Source organism: Gopherus flavomarginatus, chromosome 7 (assembly GCF_025201925.1).
Source record: "Gopherus flavomarginatus isolate rGopFla2 chromosome 7, rGopFla2.mat.asm, whole genome shotgun sequence".
Lineage (NCBI taxonomy): Eukaryota > Metazoa > Chordata > Testudines > Testudinidae > Gopherus > Gopherus flavomarginatus.
The window spans coordinates 45,907,789-45,929,474 of NC_066623.1; the positions used below are offsets into that span (position 1 = coordinate 45,907,789).

At 47.1% G+C, this 21,686-nt stretch overlaps 1 non-coding gene across 1 annotated transcript; it reads left to right on the forward strand.

Annotated features, from left to right (window-relative positions):
• Window positions 1-6,652: 6,652 nt before the first annotated feature.
• On the forward strand, window positions 6,653-6,734 carry TRNAS-AGA (transfer RNA serine (anticodon AGA)). The gene has a single exon. It is a non-coding gene; the product is annotated as a tRNA-Ser (tRNA).
• Window positions 6,735-21,686: the final 14,952 nt, after the last annotated feature.

Consider the following 21,686-nt stretch of genomic DNA (forward strand, 5'->3'; position numbering starts at 1 on the left):
AATTTCAGTCCTGTGCTCCAAAGTGATTGGAGTCAGTTGCAAATTTTAGAAGCATGGTCTCCACTGCATTTTCCAAATCATTCATGAAAATATTGAATAGTACCGGACTCCGGACTGATGCCTGCCAGACCCACTAGGTACACCCTCTCCATTGGACAGCCAAATATGGAGAAGGGCTCCTGGAGACCGGGCTTTCAACCAGCTCTGCACCCACATTACACTGATTGCAGCTGGACTGCATTTCCCTCGTTTGCTTGTGAGAATGTCCTACGGGACTGTGTCAAAAGCCTTAGTAACTGCAAGCTAGATCCCACCTCCACCAGGCCCGGAACCCTGCCGAAGAAGGAAAGAGGATCGGTTTGAAATGATTTGTTCTTGACAAATCCATGCTCACTCGTCCTAAGAACCAAATTATCCTGTAGGTGCTGCTGACAAACTGAGCATTTAAGAATGTATTCCAGTATCTCTCCAGTTATGGCAGTGAGGCTAGCTAGTCTGTAAGTCCCAGGGGTCTCTTTGTTCCCCTTTGAAAGATAGGTCCTGTCTTGTTCATGGATGGGAAGATGTTCTTTTTCAGGGATCTCAGACGAGAACTGGGGCACACCTGGTTTATTAAGGCCACAAAAACGGAGGCAGGAACCTCTTCTCTCCTGCTGGCAAAGAACCCCAGGTACCTAAAAGATAGGGACTCACATCCTTGAAAGAGCTTTAAAAAGGCAGTGGTTAAGAAGTTTGGCCCCGACCATTTCTTGTTTCCACAGACTAGACACTTTAGCAAACTTTAGAATTCCTTGGTGCTAAAACACCGTGACACTCCCCTTTCTTCTTCACAGAGGGCTTCAACACCCCTTCTCTCACTCAGGCTCACAACTGCCCAGAATTCGAGATCTGTTCCTGTTCCCATTGGACAAATGGGAGGAGCCTGAGGTACAGAGAAGGGAGGTGACCTACCCAAGGCCTACACAGCAAGGTGGTGGCAGAGCCAGAAAGAGAAGCCGCCAGTCAGACTCCTGTTCTAACAGACAACAAATCCCCCCAGAGGCAGGGATAGAGCTCAGAGAATAGAGTTGATGGGAAAATTTCATTCCAACCGTTTCTGTCCGAAAATCCCATTCAGACTAAACCAGTTTGTTTCTCAGAATCATAAGTGAGATGGAAGTTCTTTGCAAAAAGATTTTGTTGCAAAACAAAAGCATCTCCTGTTTGTCACAGTGTGTTAAATTGTGTCATCACACACAAGGAGGAAACACTTACATCTTGAAAATTAGATAAGATGCTTCAGTCTGAGCTAAGTCGTTGCTGCTCTTAACAATTCCAAAATAAAAAAATACAAATAAAAAAGACTGTTTCAGCTAATCTATTATGTCATAATCTGCTCTGAGTGAACGTGATGGGACACTTCATATTATGCACTACTCCTAGTGACACTCTCCAATGGATCCCCATCCTCCACCAACCATGAGGTAGATAAGAGTGGATCATTATTATCCCTACTTGAAAGAAGGAGAAGCTAAGGCTGAAAAAGGAGAATTGACTTGTCTTAGGTCACACAGCCAGGCAGTGGCAGAGTTGGGAATAGGACCCAAGAGCCCTGATTTTCAAACCAACCATCGGATCTTGAATTTCAGACATTGAATGACCTGAATAATGTGCTCTCAGATGAGCTCCAGACCAACAACAGTGCACAGTAATTATTCAGCAAGTATTTGAGGAGAACTGCAATGTTAGAGAGAAGCATCAACTGCTCAGAGACAATTAATGCAGAGAAGCAACAAAATTTGTCAAACATAGAACTGGTTCTGACTTATTTCCTTGGTCTTAAAAGAGAACAACATGGACCTGAGTCTCCTCCCTGTCAATAACCCCCTGCTCAGCCAATCAGGATAGAGACTGAGGATGGGAGGATTCTTACCAGAGAGCCCAAAAGATGGCCCAGGTGACTGCTGGGGATCACTGCCCAAGCAGTATTTCAGTCCCACATTTTTGGGTGGATCTCTCACAGTGGGAGCTGCAGAGCACTAACCCCGCAACACACACACACACACAAGCACACCTGCTGGTGTTGAGAGGGGAATAGGAAAAAGGAGAAAAGAAGCAAGAGAAGAAGAGAAAGGAGGGAAGGATGGATGGAGAAAAAGCTGAAAGAAAAAGGACAAACCCTTATGTCCGCACTGATTCTAAGGGACAAAATCCCAGGTGCGCAATAAAATTCTGCTTCCTTAAGCTCATGTTTTCCATGTCTAGAATTCAACTCTCACCAGAAGGATCAGACTAAACAGGTTTCAAACCTCCAGGAGGCTCTTACCTTCTAAACAGGGATGGCTGTTTTCTAGTAAGATCACTACAAGGGAAGGATAAAACTCGAAAGAGGTTCCTCCTGGTGCTCACATCTGTGAACCCGAATACTTTATCAGTCCTCAAGGAGAGACCTGGAGAAGGAGACTTGCTGATGCAAAGCCACAGGGGTCTCTGAGGTTTCCCTGGCCCCTCGCCCCTGTCCTGCCTGGCTGATGTCAGCATCTCTTTGTGAGGTCATAACCTCCCCACCACCTTTGACCAATAGTCTGAGGTCCTGCAAAAGGCCTTTGTGATGTCACTGCCACACCCCTCCCTTGCTGTGCTAATGTCCTGCCCCTGGCCAGGCACTTTGGATGTTTGAGCTACTCCCTGTGGATCACCCCACTCAAGGAGTGTTCGTTCTAGGCAGCAAGCCGGCTAGACAGTAAAACATCAGATGCTGCTCCCAATGCTACGCTCCGTTTTTCAGAAATTAGTCGACTTTATGGCCAGAAGAGACCATTAGAGCATCTAATCATATAATCATAGAATATTAGGGTTGGAAGGGACCTCAGGAAGTCATCTAGTCCAATCCACTGCTCAAAGCAGGACCAATCCCCAACTAAATCATCCCAGCCAGGGCTTTGTCAAGCCTGCCTTTAAAAACCTCTAAGGAAGGAGATTCCACCACCTCCCTAGCTATCCCTTTCCAGTCTTCACCACGCTCCTAGTGAAAAAGTTTTTTCCTAATATCCAGCCTAAACCTCTCCCACTGTAACTTGAGACCCTTACTCCTTGTTCTCTCATCTGCTACCACAGAGAACAGTCTAGGTCCATCCTCTTTGGAACCCCCTTTCAGGTACTTAAAAGCAGCTATCAAATCCCCCCTCAGTCTTCTCTTCTTCAGACTAAACAAGCCCAGTTCCCTTAGCCTTTCCTCATTAGTCATGCGCTTCAGACCCCTGATCATTTTTGTTGCCCTCTGCTGGACTGTTTCCAATTTTTCCACATCCTTCTTGTAGTGTCGGGCCCCAAATTGGACACAGTACACCAGATGAGGCTTCACCAATGCCGAATAGAGAGGAATGATCACATCCCTCGATCTGCTGGCAATGCCCCTACTTATACAGCCCAGAATGCCGTTAGCCTTCTTGGGAACAAGGGCACACTGTTGACTCATAGCCAGCTTCTCGTCTAGTGTAAACCCTAGGTCCTTTTCTGCAGAACTGCTTCCTAACCATTTGGTCCCTAGTCTGTAACAGTGAATGGGATTCTTCCGTTCTAAGTGCAGGACTCAGCACTTGTCCTTGTTGAACCTCATCAGGTTTCTTTTGGCCCAGTTCTCTAATTTGTCTAGGTCCCTCTGTATCCTATCCCTACCCTCCAGTGTATCTACCACTCCTCTCAGTTTCGGAGCATCTGCAAACTTGTTGAGGGTGCACTCCACACCATCCTCCAGATCATCAATGAAGATATTGAACAAAACCAGCCCCAGGACCGACCCTTGGGGCACTGCGCTTGAAACCGGCTGCCAACTAGACATGGAGCCGTTGATCACTATCAGTTGAGCCTGACGATCTAGCCAGCTTTCTATCCACCTTACAGTCCATTCATCCAGCCCACACTTCTTTAACTTGCTGGCAAGAATACTATGGGAGACCGTATCAAAAGCTTTGCTAAAGTCAAGGAATAACACATGCACAGCTTTCCCCTCATCCACAGAGCCAGTTATCTCCTCATAGAAGGTAATTAGGTTAGTCAGGCGTGACTTGCCCTTGGTGAATCCATGCTGACTGTTCCTGATCACTTTCCTCTCCCCTAAGTGCTTCAGAATTGATTCCTTGAGGACCTGCTCCATGATTTTTCCAGGGACTGAGGTGAGACTGACTAGTCTGTAGTTCCCTGGATCCTCCTTCTTATCTTTTTATAAATGGGCACTACAGTAGCCTTTTTCCAGTCATCCGAGACCACCCCTGATCACCATGAGTTTTCAAAGATAATGGCCAATGGCTCTGCAATCACATCCGCCAACTCCTTTACCACCCTCGGATGCAGCGCATCCGGCCCCATGGACATGTGCTCGTCTCCAGTTTTTCTAAATAGTCCCGAACCACTTCTTTCTCCACAGAGGGCTGGTCACCTTCTCCCCATGCTGTGCTGCCCAGTGCAGCAGTCTGGGAGCTGACCTTGTTTGTGAAGACAGAGGCAAAAAAAGCATTGAGTACATTAGCTTTTTCCACATCCTCTGTCCACTAAGTTACCTCCCTCATTCAGTAAGGGGCCCACACTTTCCTTGACTTTCTTCATGTTACTAACATACCTGAAGAAAGCCTTCTTGTTGCTCTTAACATCTCTTGCTAGCTGCAACTACGAGTGTGATTTGGCCTTCCTGATTTCACTCCTGGATGCCTAAGCAATATTTTTATACTCTTCCCTGGTCATTTGTCCAATCTTCCACTTCTTGGAAGCTTCTTTTTTGCGTTTAAGATCAGCAAGGATTTCACTGTTAAGCCAAGCTGGTCACCTGCCATATATACTATTCTTTCTACACATTGGGATGTTTTTTTCCTGCAACCTCAGTTAGGATTCTTTAATCCTTTAGAGGATTGGAACTGATTTCAGTGGAGTCACATGTTTGCTAGGTTTTTATGCATTTGCACAGGAAAATATTGAGTGTTTCCATTCATTTCAGGGATCCCTATTCAGTGGAACTCCTCAACATAATGGAAATGCAATTATATTTGTTGAAGGAGGAAGTTTTTAAGGTGGCAAAGGGACTTGAACCAAGGCCCTTTTGATTTTCAGTCAAATACTCTACTACTGAGTTACACCCCCATGGCTGCTGTGGAGGTAAATCGGTGATCTTAAAGATTTTGAAGGACAGGCCCTGCCTCAGAGATCTCCTGTTCTGTTCCCAGACCACAGTGCTTTTAAAAATGGGGTTTGATTAAACCTATAGATACATGGAGACACCACAGCTTGCACACCCACCCACATAGCTTCCCCCAGTGACATAGCTACCACCTCTCGGGGGGATGGATTAACTACACGGACGGGACAGCTCTCTCCCCTCTGCTTAGAGCATCTTCATTCTTTATGAATAGGTAGGAAAGAACCTCCTGAATGGACAGTAACCAATTTATCAAATATTACTGGGTCTGCATTCAATATGGGTAACTGGTCGTATTGGACTGGATTAGTAGGAGCATTTCCAGCAGATCGAGAGAAGTGATTATTCCCCTCTATTCGGCACTGGTGAGTCCACATCTGGAGCATTGTGTCCAGTTTTTGCCCTCCCACTACAGAAACAAATTGGAGAGAGTCTAGGGGAGGGCAACAAAAATGATTGGGGTCGGTGGACTTACGAGGAGAGGCTGAGGGCATGGTCACCTAGAGGGGGGGGGCAAGTGGGGCAATTTACCCCAGGCCCTGCAGGGATCCCATGAGAACATAGTATTCGATAGTATTGCAACTTTTTTTTATGGAAGGGGCAAGCAAAATTATTTTGCCCCAGGCCCCCTGAATCCTCTGGGCAGTTCTGTCCACTCCACCCCCTTGACTCATTCTCCTCCCTCTGAAGCCCCACCTGTGCTCTGCTCTCACTCCCATTTGGCCACTTCCCACTCCTGCTCTTTCTCTTTGGCTGAGGCCTGCTGGTCCACCTTTTGCTTGCTCCTCTCCTCCCAGAAGACCTCCTTGTGTCTCTCCACCCCCTCCCCCAAGGTCTGCCTGCTGCCCCCACCTCTCTGCCCTTCCCCTGAGACTCACCCTGCCCAGCACTCACACCTCTCTGCCTCTCCTGAGACCCACCGTGCCCAGCACTCACACCTCTCTATCCCCTCCCCTGACCTGCCCTGTCCACCACCCACACCTCTTTGCCCCACCCATAAGACCGGCCCTGCCCACCACTTGCACCTCTCTGCCCCTCACCTGACACCCACCCTGTTCACCTCTTTCCTCGGTCATCTCTTGTTATTCCTTGAAACATCAAGGATGGAATAAATAGCTGAGTTTACTCCAGGGTGAGGAAAGAAAGGAGCCACCAACCCCCGGTAAAGCTTAGTGCCCCAGAGAAAACCTGCCCCCTGCTGTTGCAATCCCTGATGTGCTGGGGATATGATGGTAAAGGAACTTTCTGAATGATCAAGGCAGGAAATGGACAACAATCTACAGGAACGTCATTGACCACAAACACACTCTCCTCATGCTCCAGGCAGAAGGGAAATGAGCAGGAATTCTTGCAGTTCAGCCAGGGACACACTTACACAATGGCACAGCAGTGTGTGTGTTGTGGAAGCTGGTCTGAGGGAACAATTGAAATTGATCACTTAGTGAGAACAGAAGTGGAGTGTAGTGAGAAACACATCTCAAGTAAGTAGTTGTGGCCGAGTGGTTAAGGTGATGGGCTAGAAATCCCTTGGGGTCTCCTTGCACAGGTTCAAATCCTGCTAACTACGGAGGAAGTTGTGGTTCTTCAGTTTCAACAGAGCAGGGTCTTATCTCAAGCTGTATCTACACTATTGGGTAATGTGGCTTTAAAGTGTTTCAATTAAACAGCTGTTGCATGTCCACACTATGCCCCTTGTGTCACCAGAGCACATCCAAGCTAGGCTCTTGGAGGGCCACATAAAGCAGTACATTCTAGAACGCAGTGCATTGTGGATAGCTGTGCAACTGGCTGTGGGTGCTTTGGGAAGGGTTTGCAAAGCCTCATGGGCTGGTACAACATCGCATGATGCAGGTTTCTCTCTCCCATTGTTCCATGGGAATCCTACTAGATTGCCAGCTGCTTTTCAACTGCAATGTGCCTGGTGGGGTAGAGAGTGTGTTTGTGTGTGTGGGGAGAGGGATTGTTTGGTCACACTGTCTCTAAGTTCAGACAGCTGCTGCAAGCAACCAGTCCTGAGGCAGGGGGAAGGGGACAGCCTCAACATCACACCTGTTTCGCTCACTGGCTCAGCTCAGCACAGCAGCCTCTGTGACACACACACACTGCTGCCTGCTTAGCTCTGTGTCAGGGGTGCTGGAACAGGGGGTTAGAGGGCCATGGCCCCACCACTCTTTACTGGCTGTTAGGACAAATGATGGAGTGGGGGGAAGGCTGGAGTCTGGCGGGGAAGAGGCGTTCTGTGGGTGTGGCCTCGGGGGAGGGGTGGTGTGAGTGTGGGTCCCTGGGGAAGGGGTGTCATGGGAGCACCACAGTGCAGACAACAGTGCCCCCCCACACACTGTAAGGAAGCTCACGTCGCCCCTGCTGTTTGTTCATGGCGCAGGAGAGAGCAGCGTTCCATGTCAGTGATTTGCTCCTCAGGGCTCCGGCAGCGGGGCTCAGGCAGTGATTTAAAGGGCTCGGGGCTCTGGCCTCTGCAGGGAGCCCTGGGTCCTTTAAATCACCAGCTTGGGGAAGCTGGGCTGGGCTAGCACAGCATACCTGCTCTTGCCGGTACCCCATATCGGACCGGACCGGCTTACTTTCACCTCTGGAAGGTCCTCACCTGGATCAATAACTGGTTAAAAGCTAGGAAACAAAGGGTAGGACTAAATGGTAAGTTTTCAGGATGCAAACAGGTAACTAGTGGTGTCTGTACTGGGACTATTCAACATATTGATAAACCATCTGCTAAACAGCGAGGTGACAAAATTTGCAGATGATCCCAAACTACACAGGATAGTTAAGTGTGAAGCAGCCTGTGAGGAGCTAAAAAGAGATTTCACAAAACTGGGTGAAAGGGCAACAAAATGGCAGATGAAATTCAATGCTGATAAATGCAAAGTGATGCACATTGCCAAACAGAATCACAACTCTACATATAAAACAGTGGGAGGTAAAATAGCTGTTGCAACTCAAGTGAGAGATCTTGGAGTCACTGTGGAGAGTTCTCTGCAAACATCCACTCAATGTGCAGCGGCCGGCAAAAAGGGAACAGAATGTTGGGAATAATTAAGAAAGGGATAGAAAATAAGAGAGAAAATCTTATTGCCACTGTATAAATCCATGGTACGCCCACATCTTGAATGCTGCTTGCAGATATGGTCACCCCATCTCAGAAAAGATGTATTGGAATTGGAAAAGGTTCAGAAAGGGGTGTGGAGTGTCTGCCATATGAGAAGAGAATAATAAGACTGGGACTTTTCAGCTTGGAGAAAAAATGACTAAGGGGGGATATGATAAAGGTCTATAAAATCATGGCTGATGTGGAGAAAGTAAATAAGGAAGTATTACTTATTCCTTCTCATAACACAAGAACGAGGGGTCACCAAATGAAATTAATGGGCAGCACGTTTAAAACGAACAAAAGGAAATATTTTTTCACACAATGCACCGTCAACCTGCGGAACTCCTTGCTAGAGGATGTTGTGAAGGTCAAGACTATAACAGGACTCAAAAAAGGAGATAAATCGTTTCATGGAGGACATGCTCTGAGCCAGGATGGGCAGGGAAGGTGTCCCTCGTCTCTGTTTGCTGGGAGCAGGTGACAGGGGATAGATCACTTGATGATTACCTGTTCTGTTCATTCCCTCTGGGGCACCTGGCTTTGGCCGCTATGGGAAGACAGGACACTGGGAAAAATGGACCCAGTCTGACCCAGTCTGGCTGCTCTTAAGTCCCTATGCTCCTTTCATACAGATGCCTGGGATTCTGCCTCACAATGTGTCCCTGAGGTCTCAACCAAAATGCCCAGACTGGCAAACACTCTGGGCTCCTGAAGCCTCTGCCCCCCACCTAGTGCCTATGGCTCATCCCTGACCCTTGCTGCTGCTCCTGCTGTAGAAGGTGAAAGGAGCGGAGGCAGCGCAGGAGCCTTCTGGGAATGCAGATCTGAGACTTTGGGAGAGACACATTGTCTGAGACATTGCAGTGCGGTAAACCATGCATCCACCCCCTCAATCAGGGGCCTGTTCCAGCCCTGAGTCTGGGCTACCACGATCCCTCCCGCAGAGCAGGGTGCCCACAGATTACAGCCTGAAAATAGGCATGTGACACTATTTCCTGTTCTCCCTGACAGGGTCTGACCTAGACCAAGTGGCACCCCAGGCAAGATGTGTCTTCGGTGCCCCCCCATATGTTAAAATTTTAAGTATCTTATTTTTCATTGCATTTGTAGCTCAGTACATGATTTTGCTGTACAATTTCGATGCATGATTTTCTCTGTCATATAAGATGCTAAATTTGCAGGCTAGGTTCTGTAAACCTGTATTTATTCGTGCCATATATATGCAAATAAAACAAATGCATTTTCTTTAAGCATATAGAAACTTTTTAATTTTAACGGTGACTGAAACGTACTAACATCTAGAAATGGAACTGTCACCAGCACACGGCTAGCCAGGATTAAATAGTGTTACAGAAGGAGACAGCGTTAGGATGTTAACCCCAGGCCTTTAGTTGAAAGGTGGCTTCTCTCACCTTTCCCCCATGAACTGAAGCGCAGCATTAAAGAGATCCAAAGATTGGCAAATGGCATTTTCAAGTGCTAAAATAGCAAGTGATGTTGCTCTCTCATTGGCCATCAGTGACTTAAGATGTGGTTTAATGAGCCAAAAAGAAACCTAACAGCTGCTGAAGTAGTTCAGTTGGGAGCGTGCTAGACTAGCAGGCTATTCTATCCAGCTTTGTGCACAGGTGGGATATTTTCTGAAAGGTGCAGCAGTTCCTTTAACTGCCACGAGTCCCTCATTTCAGGCTATGAAGCTGGAAAAGACAGCATGGGCTTCTGCACCGAGTTGGCCCACCTGACCTTTCATTCTTCTCTTACTCTTTGTCAGCAAGGAGAAGAAGAAGCTCTCCCTCAAGCTGGAGTCACACGGGCGAGGTAAGGACTACTTCCTGACTGCTGGCTCCAATCCTCTGCTCTGCCAGCTGACCTATTGAAGGGCTGCCACCACTTTCTCTAGGTTTGTCCATCGGTCTGTGGCAGGGTGAGCAACAGCCAAGAAGATGGAGTTTTTGTAGTGTAGTGGTTATCACATTTGCCTAACATGCAAAAGGTCCCTGATTCCAAGCCAGGCAGAAACATGCTGGTTTCCTTTTCCCAGATCCCCTTGCTGTTCAGGAAGACGCTCCTCCTGCCACTGGCCTGTCCCTGGGATAACTCGAACCCCTGCATGACAGAAGGTGCTGACATTAGTGGAGAAAGCACCTTGGTGTCAGGCTGGAGAACCTAGAGGAGTTAGGCATGTTACCTTTCAGAGACTTGTGGCTTGGCCTCCTCTGCCCTTGGAGATTGGCAGGTGGACGCCGGCTCTTCCTGCTGGCCTCGTTTGCGTGACTTCCAAAAGGAGGAAGTGAGGCAGGAATGGGGCAAAAGAGGAAAGTCAAGCTGAGAAAGGCATGGCAGAAACTAAGCGCATCATTGTGGCTAAGTGGGGTTAGTAGAGCACCACCATTCATTCTGCAAAGCCTGGGGAGGTGTGGTTGGCTGCTGGGAGGCAGAATCCTGTGCCTGCCTCTTGGCTTCCCAGGGATGGCTACTTGCAGCCCAGGAGAAGAAGGGGGGTTCTGGGTCAAAGGAAAACAAGCAAAGCTGAGTCCAAGTGGAGAATGGCTGCTCCTTTATGGCCAACCTGGGGGCATGACTGATGGTTTTAGAGGAGGAGGCTGGGCTGGCTGTGAGCAACTGGGATCCAGGATACCCCACCTGCCTTTCTGAGGGCCAAACCATGGAGGTGCGGTTGGCTGCTGGGAGATAGACCCCTGTGGCTGACGGTTGGCATCCCAGGGATGGCTCCTTGAAGCCCAGGAGAAGCGGGGTTATGGGGAGAAGGAAAATAAGCAATGACGAGGCTGAGTAGGCTCCTTTCTCGCCAAAATGGTGGGCTGTGGTGGGTCTGGGAGTTGCCTGTAAGCCATAAGTGGACTTGGTGCAGTGAAAACTGCTGCTCCATTCTGGCTGACCTGGGGGTGCCATGGACGACTTGGGAGTGGGGCAGTGCCCTGGCTGTGAGCAAATGGGATCCAGGAAGCCCATCCTCCCCCTCCAGGGGCCGAGGCTTCTTCTTCTCTCCTGCCATGGGGACCCTGGCCTCAAGCCTGCCAAGCATGTGCTGTAGCTCGAGCATTAAGCCTTCCTGTGTGGCCTGTGCTGGAGTTGACCCTGGACCCCTGTGGGGCACTGTTGGGGGAAATCCCGACTACCGGTCACTTTGGGAGCTGTGCTGCCCAAGGTAAGCACCCCCCCTTCGACCACCTCCTGCACCCTTACCCCTGCCCCAGCACAGAGGCTCTCTGTGTCTTGAACAAGCACTGTCAAGGATTGGTCAAGAACTTCTGCTCTGTTTATGTGAAAGAGACACAAAAAAGGGAGCCCAGCGGACAAGTTTAATTCACAAGCACAAACTGGCCGGCCAAGCCAGGATCTCTCAGTTACTCAGAAGGCTCTTAAGCCAGCTCTTCCCAAAGACCAGTCTCTGGAGGCTTTTGTGACATGAGGTACCTCAAAATAACCCGCTGTAGCTCACATATTCATCATTCATATATGACTGTGATATGTCATGCAAACAATTCCATGTCAGTTATCACATGAAAAGTCATGATCTGCTGAAATCGGTTACTCTGTCCAAATATGTATAGCATGAGGGTGTATGAAGTTATGCATTTTGCTGTATGGTTGTTACTGAAATATGCTATAATTTTGCTAGTGACCCCTGCCAAGGAGGGAGTTCAACAACCATGAATCAGCAGAGGAATTGTAATTAAGGGATTTCCAATTCAATGACAGATGCCCAAACACAACACTGTGGGGACTGCTCAAGTCTATGAGTCAGTTGCACAAGACCACACCAGGAGGATTCCCCAACCTAGTGACTCAGCAGAGCCCACCCGGACACGTCTGGGCAAGTGTCTTCTAGACACTTGAACTAAGGATATAAAATAGGAGACTGTGGCATCATGGTTTTGCCTTTCTCCTCCCCCACCTATGTTGGAAGCAGCAGGAATCCTGAGAAAATGAAGGGGGGAATTCTATGTATTAAGGAGGGTAACATCCAGTGGGGTGAGAAAAATCCTTGACCTAACTACTGCCTAGTGTAATAAGGTGTAAAGTTTAGATTTTGCTGTGGTCATAAATTGCTTAGCGTTCTGCGTTGTGGCCCCAAGAGCCATGGATGCAAGTTGAGTTACGATGACCTTTTCCTTGTCTCCACATTTCTTAGGTGACTCCTTCCAAAACTGGTCTGAAAAAACTACTGGTTTCTTTAGGAAGTATTTGCATTTCAAGGCAGAGGCAGTTTTCTCTGTTTCCTCAGAAGATTGACCAAAAGATGGGAAGAGCAGACACATTTGGCAAGGCACCACTGGGTGCTGCATCTCTAACTTTACCTCCACTTTACCTGGCAGGTGAGTCAGCCATCTTAGCCACAATGCCACTCTCTGGGACTTTTCTCCCAACTGCTCCATTTTTTATCAGTGACTATCTAAAGGAAGGTGACATGACATCTGCATGTGGACATCCCCAGTGAATCACAAGGACCTGTGGCGCAGACTCTCACGTTGCAGCTATTGCAGTCAAAGCAACCACCATGCTAATGCCAGTCACAGCAGCCTTTTCATTAACTCCAGGCTTGTGATTTGATTCTTTCCAATGCTTCTCTACAAAGAAGCTTTTTCCTTAGCAAGCAATGACTTGACTATCAAGGGAGGTCTCTTCTGTTTCCTAGGAAGACACAGGAAAATGTGAGCAGAGGACACAAAAACCATACACGAAGGCAACAGTGGGAGTTGAACCCAGGATCTCCTGTTTAGGAAACGGGTGCTTTAGCCAGCTAAGCCATGGTGCCTGCCTCGAAAAAGTGTTTGCAACTGTTCCATTTGAAGGCCCTGGACAACACCTGCAAATTCTAAAGTACAGACATTCCACATTTCCCTCAAGACCTGCAGACCTTGAGGTGTCTGGCTCTCCGTGCACAGAAAGCCACAGCTGAGATGACACAGGGCTTCTAACATGTGCTTCTCCCTCCAGCCACTGTGATCATATAGCGGTTAGTGATCTGTGTTTCAGTCGCAGCAACCTCGGCTCAGTTCTCAGTCATGGTAACCTTTCCTCCAGCTCTAAACTTCTCATTTGCCATTTTCCAAGTGTGGGGAGGTGTCTGCCCCCAACCAAGCAGGAGAAAGATTAAGGCAGCCTTGCAAGGCTGCGCAGAACCCGGCCTATCAGGAAAGGGCTTATTGGGAGAGCCAATCAGGAGAAGGCTTGCTGGAGCAGCCTATATATAAGGAGCTGCTCAGCACAGCAAGAGTTAGTCACTGCTTGGAGTTTGAGGAGAGAGGTTTGGCTGGGGAAGGGGAAGGGGAAGGGGAAGGGGAAGGGGAAGGGTGGGCACCATGATCAGAGTAGTGCTGGGTGGGTAAGGGGAGCATGAGTGACCTTCTGGTTGAGTGCTGCCAGACTGAGGCCCTAATACAAAGGCAGAGGAAGGTGCTGGGGCTGTGGGGAAGTGGTCCAGGGAAACAGATGCAGGGTTGGACGTTCATGACTTTTGCCTCCGTAGCAGCTGACACAGGTGGCTACACCTGGACTGCAGCCGGCAACTGAGGCAAGTGTCCGGGTAGAGAACAGCTGCCCCCGGGAAGGGGGGAGAGAACTGAGTGGGGCACAGCCAGAGGGCTGTGTCCATAAGAGGACACTGAAGTCCTGAGAGCGACATGGGTCCTAATGATAAATCAGAAGCAGCTAGATGCCACTAGATGAAGGCGCATCGGTGAACCAGAACTAATTACCAGGATGGCCAGCAAGAGGCACCACAGCAATGAGGCATGCCCCATGGCACCAAGACTTAGCCGCAAGGAAGGCTTTCTCTGTCTTGAAGAAGCACTTAGAAGGGTTCTGCTGACAGGTCTTTTCTTTTTTTGAAAAGAGATAAAAAAAGGAGCCAACAGACACACGAGGTTCAGCAAGGAAGAACTGGCAGGCCAAGCCAGGCTCTCCTGGTTAGTAGGAAGGCTCTTCAGCCAGCTCTTCCCAAAGATCACTATCTAGAGACCTTTTAACAGCCACTGCAGATGCTGACCACAAAACAGGCAAAGAGATGCCAAAATAGAGTTCTCCACTGCCTGCAGCCATCAAGCTACCAGGAGTTCTGTGCACAGAGAGGCCCCTGCTGGGGGGAAGAGACCTTGTTAGAGACTCTTCTGACACCAGCCGTTCTCAAATAGTGTTTAGTGTTCTGTGTTGTGACTTCAGCATCCACAGATGCCAGTTCAGTTGGGGGACATTTTTCCTGTCTCCACATTTGTCTAGTGCCTCCTTTCAACACTTGTCACCAAAAAGACCTGTTTCTTTTGCAAGCAATGTACAGCTAGGCAAAGGCAGTCTTCTCTATTTCCTCAAAAGATCACCAAGCTGTGAGGAGAGGACACACATTCAGCCAGGCTGGATCCTGAATCTTCTCTTTATTCAGCAGGTGTCCGAGAAAGACACAAATCTACACCATGTAGAGGTCAAAAATAGGAGTTTATTACACACAGTGCTGGCGGAGTGTCACCTTGCTTATTTGGCTCAGAGACATTGTTAATTAATTTATTTCAATAGAATATATAGATTTTTCACAAGCAGGGGAAAGTGACGGGGTAGGCAGTTCCACACCCTGGGATAGGTTTTGCAGCAAGACAAGATAAGCACATTAGCCAATAGTTAACAGATTACATAATGTCTCCACCCATTGTCTCAAGTTAGCAAGTTAACATTTCATTAATACTTAGATATTTTATACTAACAACATTTTATCAATGTTGAATTCTGATTTGGGGTCCATAGGAATGGAGCAACTCCTTTGATTGTCCAAGAGGTACATTCCTAGGGGTTAAAGCAAAGAAACAGTGAAAGTATATGGCAATAAAGATTTTCTGTGTGTCTAAAGGCAGGCATTGGTCCCTGGGAAGGGACGTGGAAGAATGACATATCTTATACTGACATGTGACAACTTTTCATAAACTCAAGATTGGAACTCTGGGAAGAACGTCTCCCTACAGAAGAAACAAACACAATAGGAACATGGATTCTTTGTTCAATCTGCATCTCTGAATAAGACACAATTCTTTAGTTCTTAGCTCCAACACCTGGCAATTTGCTGACCAGGCCTATCTTAGCAAGCAAGGCTTTCTGTTTACCCCAGCTTTCTCTTAGCTTATCACTATTTGCTAGGCCTCTGGTCCTTGATCATACTCTGGACTTTGAGTCTGGAAAAGAGCTGGCACAATCCATGCACCAGGTTGCTACATAAACAGCAAATAGATTTTTAATCCTTCACATGAAGTAATGGCAAAACTCTTGGTTCAGGCCTGTAGCAGCTATGGAATAAACTGCAGGTTCAAATCAAGTCTCTGGAGTCCGTCCACAACTGGGATGGGGCATTCAGTCCTTTGTACAGAGCTGAAGCTTGTTTGTAGCAAAGTCCCTCCAGAGGTGTGAAGCAGGACTGAAGACAAGATGGAGATGAGGCATCAGCCTTTTATAGTCTCTTGCCACGTGGTCTTTGCATTCTTTGTCCCAAGAACACTCTATCCAGCACGTGGCATAGAAAAACCTTTGAGTTCTGTCCACAGGCAGGTCCCTGCATACCTTGCTGAGTCACAAGGTGTATCTGCCTTCTCTCAATGGGTCAATTATATAACTGATGGTCCTTAGTGGGCCATCAAGCAGGCTAGGCAGAACTGCCACCAACTTGTCTTGAGTGTTCCCCAGAAGCAGAGCACGAGTTTGAAATATGGACAGCACAGAACCAATATTCATAACGTCAACTACAAAAATGATACACATCTAGAGATAGCATCATTATAATCAGTCAATCAGAACCTCTTCACAGACCCCTTATGTGGCCACTTTTCTACAATATTGGCTGCAAATATAGAACAGTGGTCGCAATGGTGATCTATACAGTTACAGATTAAGTCATTAATGTCACAGGAGGTGACATGGTATCAGTGAGACTGATATTGGAATGCTACCTCCAGTTTTGGTGTCCTCGGTTGAAAAAGATGATGTAAAATTGGAGCTGGGGCAGCAAAAAGCCACCAAATGTTCTGAGGGCTGGAGAAAAATGCCTTCTAGTGAGCTATTGAAAGAGCTCAGTCTGTTTAGCTTATCAAAAGAAGATTGAAAGGTGACTTCTCTGAAGTGTTGAAGGGCCTTAATGGAGAGAAAATATTGGGTGTTAGAGGGCTTTTTAATTGAGCAGAGAAAGGCATAAGAAGACCCAACGGCTAGAAGGTAAAAAGAGACAAATTCATATTACAACTAAGGCACAAATATTCAACAGCGAGGATGATTCACCACAGGAACAGGCTACCAAGGAAAGTGATGGATTTGCCATCTCCTGATGTCATTTAAGGAAGGCTAGATGCCTTTCTGGAATGTGTTTTCCCCCAAAGTAGCTCTTGTGTCATAAAGGAGGCCTGCGATATGCAGGGGGTCAGATGAGATGCTCTAATGGTCTCTTCTGGCCATAAAGTCGACTAATTTCTGAAAAACTGAGTGTAGCATTGGCAGCAGCGTCTGATATTTTCCTGTCTAGCCGGCTTGCTTCCTAGAACGAATGCTCCTTGAGTGGGGTGATCCACAGGGAGTAGCTCAAACCTCCAGAGTGCCTGGCCAGGGGCAGGATATTAGCACAGCAAGGGAGGGGTGTGGCAGTGACATCACAAAGGCCTTTTTCAGCACCTCAGACTATTGGTCAAAGGTGGTGGGGAGGTGGTGACCTCACAGAGAGATGCTGACATCATCCAGGCAGGACAGAGGCGAGGGGCCAGGAAAACCTCAGAGACCCCTGTGGCTTTGCTTCAGCAAGTCTCCTTCTCCAGGTCTCCTTGAGGAGTGACAGAGTATTCGGGTTCATGGATGTGAGTGCCAGGAGGAACCTCTTTCGAGTTTTCTCCTTCCCTTTTATGATTTTACTAGAAAACAGCCGTCCCTATTTAGAAGACAAGAGCCTCCTGGAGGTCTGAAACCTGTTCAGTCTGATCCATCTGGTGAGAGTTGAATTCTAGGCGTTGAAAACACGAGCTTAAGGAGGCAGAATTTTATTCCACGCCTGGGATTTTGTCCCTTCGAATCACTGGGGACATTAGGGTTTGTCCTTTTTGTTGCACCTTTCCATCCATCCATCCATATCTCCCTCCTTTCTCTTTGTCTCTTGCTTCTTTTGTCCTTTCTCCTGTTCCCCTCCCAACACCAGGGTGTGTGTGTGTGTGTGTGTGTGTGTGTGTGTGTGTGTGTTGCAGGGGAGTGCTCTGCAGCTCCCACTGTGGGTGGTCCATCCAAAACTGTGGGGCTGATATAGTGCTCTGACAGTGATCCCCGCTGGTGACCTGGCCCATCCTTTGTGCTCTCTGGTGAGAACCCTCAGCCTCCCCCCCTCAGGCTCTACCCTGATTGGCAGGGAGGAGACTCAGGTCCTTGTTGTTCTCTTTTAAGATCAAGGAAATAAGTCAGAACCAGTTCTATTTTTGACAAATTTTGCTGCTTCTCTGCATTAATTGTCTCTGAGCAGCTCATGATTCTGAGCAGTTCATTGCAGTTCTCCTCAAATACTTGCTGAATAATTACTGTGCATTGTTGTTGGTCTGGAGCTCATCTGAGAGCACTTTATTCAGGTCATTCAATGTCTGAAATTCAAGTTCCGATGGTTAGTTTGAAAATCAGGGCTCTTGGGTCCAATTCCCAACTCTGTCACTGACTTGCTGTGTGACATAAGACAAGTCAATTCTCCTATTTCAGCCTTAACTTCTCCCTCTTTCAAGTAGAGATAATAATGTTCTGCTCCTACCTACCTCACAGTGGGTGGAGGATGGGGATCCATTGGAGAGTGTCACTCGGAGTAGGGCATAATATGAGGTGTCCTATCACGTTTACTCAGAGCAGATTAACACATAATAGAATAGCTGAAATAGTCTATTTGATTTGTATGTTTTTATTTTGAAATTGTTAAGAGCAGCAATGACTTAGCTCAGACTGAAGCATCTTATCTAATGTTTGAGATCTAAGTGTCTCCTCTTGTGTGCGACAAGACAATTTAACACACTGTGACAGACAGGAGATGCTTTTGTTTTGCAACAAAATATTTTAGCAAAGAACTTTTATCTCACTTGTTATGATTTCGAGAGACAAACTGGTTTAGTCTGAATGGGATTTTCTGACAGAAACAGTTTGAATGACATTTCCCCACCATCTCGATTCCTGGGCTCTATCCCTGCCTCTGGGGGGGTTGTTGTCCATTAGAACAGGAGTCGGAACTGGTGGCTTTTCTTTCTGGCTCTGCCACCGCTTTGCTTTGTAGGCCCTTGGGTAAGTCACTTCCCTTCTCTGGACCTCAGGCTCCCCTCATCTGTCCAATGGGAACAGGGACAGTTCTTGAACTCTGGGTGGTTGTGAGCCTGAGTGAGATAAGGGGCGTTAAAGCCCTCTGTGAAGGAGAAAAGGGAACTTCTCAGTGACTGGGGCTCCTCCCTGTATGGCCCCAATGGGGAAGGAAAGAGATGGTGTGGGGGAGAAGACAGGCAGAAGAGGTCAAATGGGGCTAAACCAGAAATGAGGAGATTTTCTTCCTGTTAAAATATCCTGGAGTCTCATGGCTGAAAAGTTGCATCTTTAGTTAGGTATGAACCAGCAGCCTTTCAATTACCAGGCAAAGGTGTGAACCACAGAGACTGATAATTGCCTGCTTCCCAGCTTTGCCTAAAAAGCAACTGTAGTGGTCTTACTGGTTAGTGCAAAAGGGACTACTGCTGGGGTTATGAGTTCAAGCCTTACCTTAAATGCTGGTTTCTATCACGTCTGTAGCTTCCCCAACTTGTTTTTCCCAATTCACATGGAAAGTACCCTACTAGGAAAAGGAGAATATGTTCTGAAATGTGGAAGCTGGTGCTCAGCTTGGAAATATCCACCCTCTGCTGCCATGAATTCCAGTAGATTGTTCACTGTTAGGGAAAATTGATCTATTAGCTACCAGGAAAGGTGTCTGGGCACCATATCCCCCTGCTTCTTCCAGTGCACCCCTGGCTCGGTCACGGCTGCAGAAGGATTCTATATGCATTGAGTCTAAATCTTTTCCAAGCCTTCTTAGCACAGCTGGTAGTGTCTCAGTTGCATAATCTGAAGGCTTTGAGTTCAAGCTTCTCAGAAGACAATGGATTTTGCTCCCTGCTTCAAATTTTCTAAAGGAAATTAGACAAAAGAGACTACAGGAAAGTGTTTTCTACATATCTTCGCATCCATCTAACACACCCATACACAGAATCTTCTAAGGCATTAACTTTTCCTTCTCTATGGAGTTTGTATTCTCCATAGAGCAAAATATATCAAAAACATGCAAGTCTAAACCTAATACAATATGAAACTCAATACAGATAAAATCTCACCCTCAGAGATCTTCCAATAAGCTTCTTTTGCAGACAAGGTTTATTTCTAGTCTGGGCCCAATCTTTTCACCTGGCGTAATTTTGTTCCAGCTCAGGCGGTAGCTAGGGGATTTCTTATGATTGCAGCCACCTTTCTTCTGTTCTACCCCCTTATATAACTTTGGTACAAGGCGGGAATCTTTTGTCTCTCTCCTGGGGAAAAGCCCCAGGTTTAAGATGGATTCCTGTACCAGTTGACATGCTCACATGTCCTGTGAGACCCCAAGCCTTCATTCTTCCTGGCCTGACTCACAGATGGTGCAGGGCAGAGCCATCTACAGTCAATTGTCCTGGTTAATGGGAGCCATCAAGAGTCCAAACCACTATTAGTGGCCCACACTTTGCATCATTACAACAGTACCTCAGAGTTATTGTTCATATTTCTAGTTTCAGATACAAGAATGATCGGTTCATACAAATACTATGAACACACACAGTCGATTATAAACTTTGTAATTCTACCTTACATGCATAAAGCATATTCCAGTTACATTATATTCACACTCATTAGCATATTTTAATAAAATCATATGGAGTGCAATGTTATAGCAGGGAAAGAGTTTTACTGCAGCACCTGGGAGCAGTTGAGTTTCATGTTCAGGCTGTGGTATGAGTTTCTCCAGGTTTCTCGTAAGCACACAGGGCCCTTAGCAGGTGCTCTCGATGCAGGAATGGCCCAGACATGATAAAGTGATGGGAATTGCGTTTTCCTTTTTAATTTTTGTATTTCCAATGACATTTCTTTTTGTGATTTCGTTTTGTTTTGTATAACTGTGTTTTCTCCTGAATTTGCTATTTAATTAAAAAAAGAATAAGGCCTCAGGGGGCCGGATGGAGGAGCAGGCTGGGGCTAGGACTGCTAAGAGAGTGAAAGCATCAGGTTTTCTGTATTGTTTTCTGCCCTCATTTTCTGAGCAGTTTCTTTTCAGCATCAAATTTGCTCCGTTGGTAGAGCGTCAGACTTTTAATCTGAGGGTCAAAGGTTCAAGTCCCTGGTCAGGCAGAAGGCCAATTCCTCAAGATTTTCAGAAGGCATCTCTTGAGGACTCTCTTTTACTTCAGTTTTTCCTTTTCAGAACTTGACCTTTCCTAGGAAGGGCTCTTTACTGCTTGGGACTGAAAGTGCTACTTCCTCCCCTGTCCACTGGCATTGCAGTCTGGAGGAAGAAAGGCCTCTGGGCCTGCAACAAAGTGCTGTGTGCTGATTTTTTGAGCAAATGTAGGGCTGGCCAGAAAGGCATGTTCCCACTGGGTATTCCCTGAGAGAAAAAATTGTCCCCACAGAGTCTTTCATTGCAGAAGTCAAACTCACTTGGTAGGTCTACTGCTGGTCCCATGGTGTAAGGGCTGGTATTCAGAGCTGTAAATCTTAAAATCAAAGTTCAAGCCCTTGTAGAGTTGTTGGGTCCTTTCATTGCCAGCTAATTTTTTTGGGATTTCCAAAGCTTCCTCTTGCTCTCTCCAATGACATGGTAGCCTGTCTCTTGCCTGCTAGCTGTTGTGACTTTCGCAAGAGGGCATGTTTGATCGGGAAGCGAGGCTCTCCCTTAGGTACAGTTTAAATAGAGGTCACTGTAGCACTGCATCAGACAGGTCAATTTTATTTTGCTTTGTATAACTATGTTTTCTCCTGGATCTGATATTTAAATAAAAAAAGAATAATGTCTCTGGGTGCCACATGGAGAAGCAAGATGGGCCTAGGGCTGCTAAAGAAGCAAGAGTAGCAAATTTTCTGCCCTCTTTTTCTTGACTAGTTTCTCTTCTGCATCAAACTTGCTCCTTTCACTATGAGCCTGGCTCGCTCAGTTGGTAGCACGTCAGACTTTTAATCTGAAGGTCCAGAGTTCAAGTCCTTGGTCAAATGAAAAGGTAGTATTTCCCCATATGATCCTCTTCCAACAACTGAAAAAGGCATCTCTTCAGCATGTTATTTCACAACAGTCTTTTTTCCTCCAGGACTTGGTCTTTCCTAGAAAGGTCCATGTACTGCCTAGGATGGAAGGGGCAACTTCCTCAC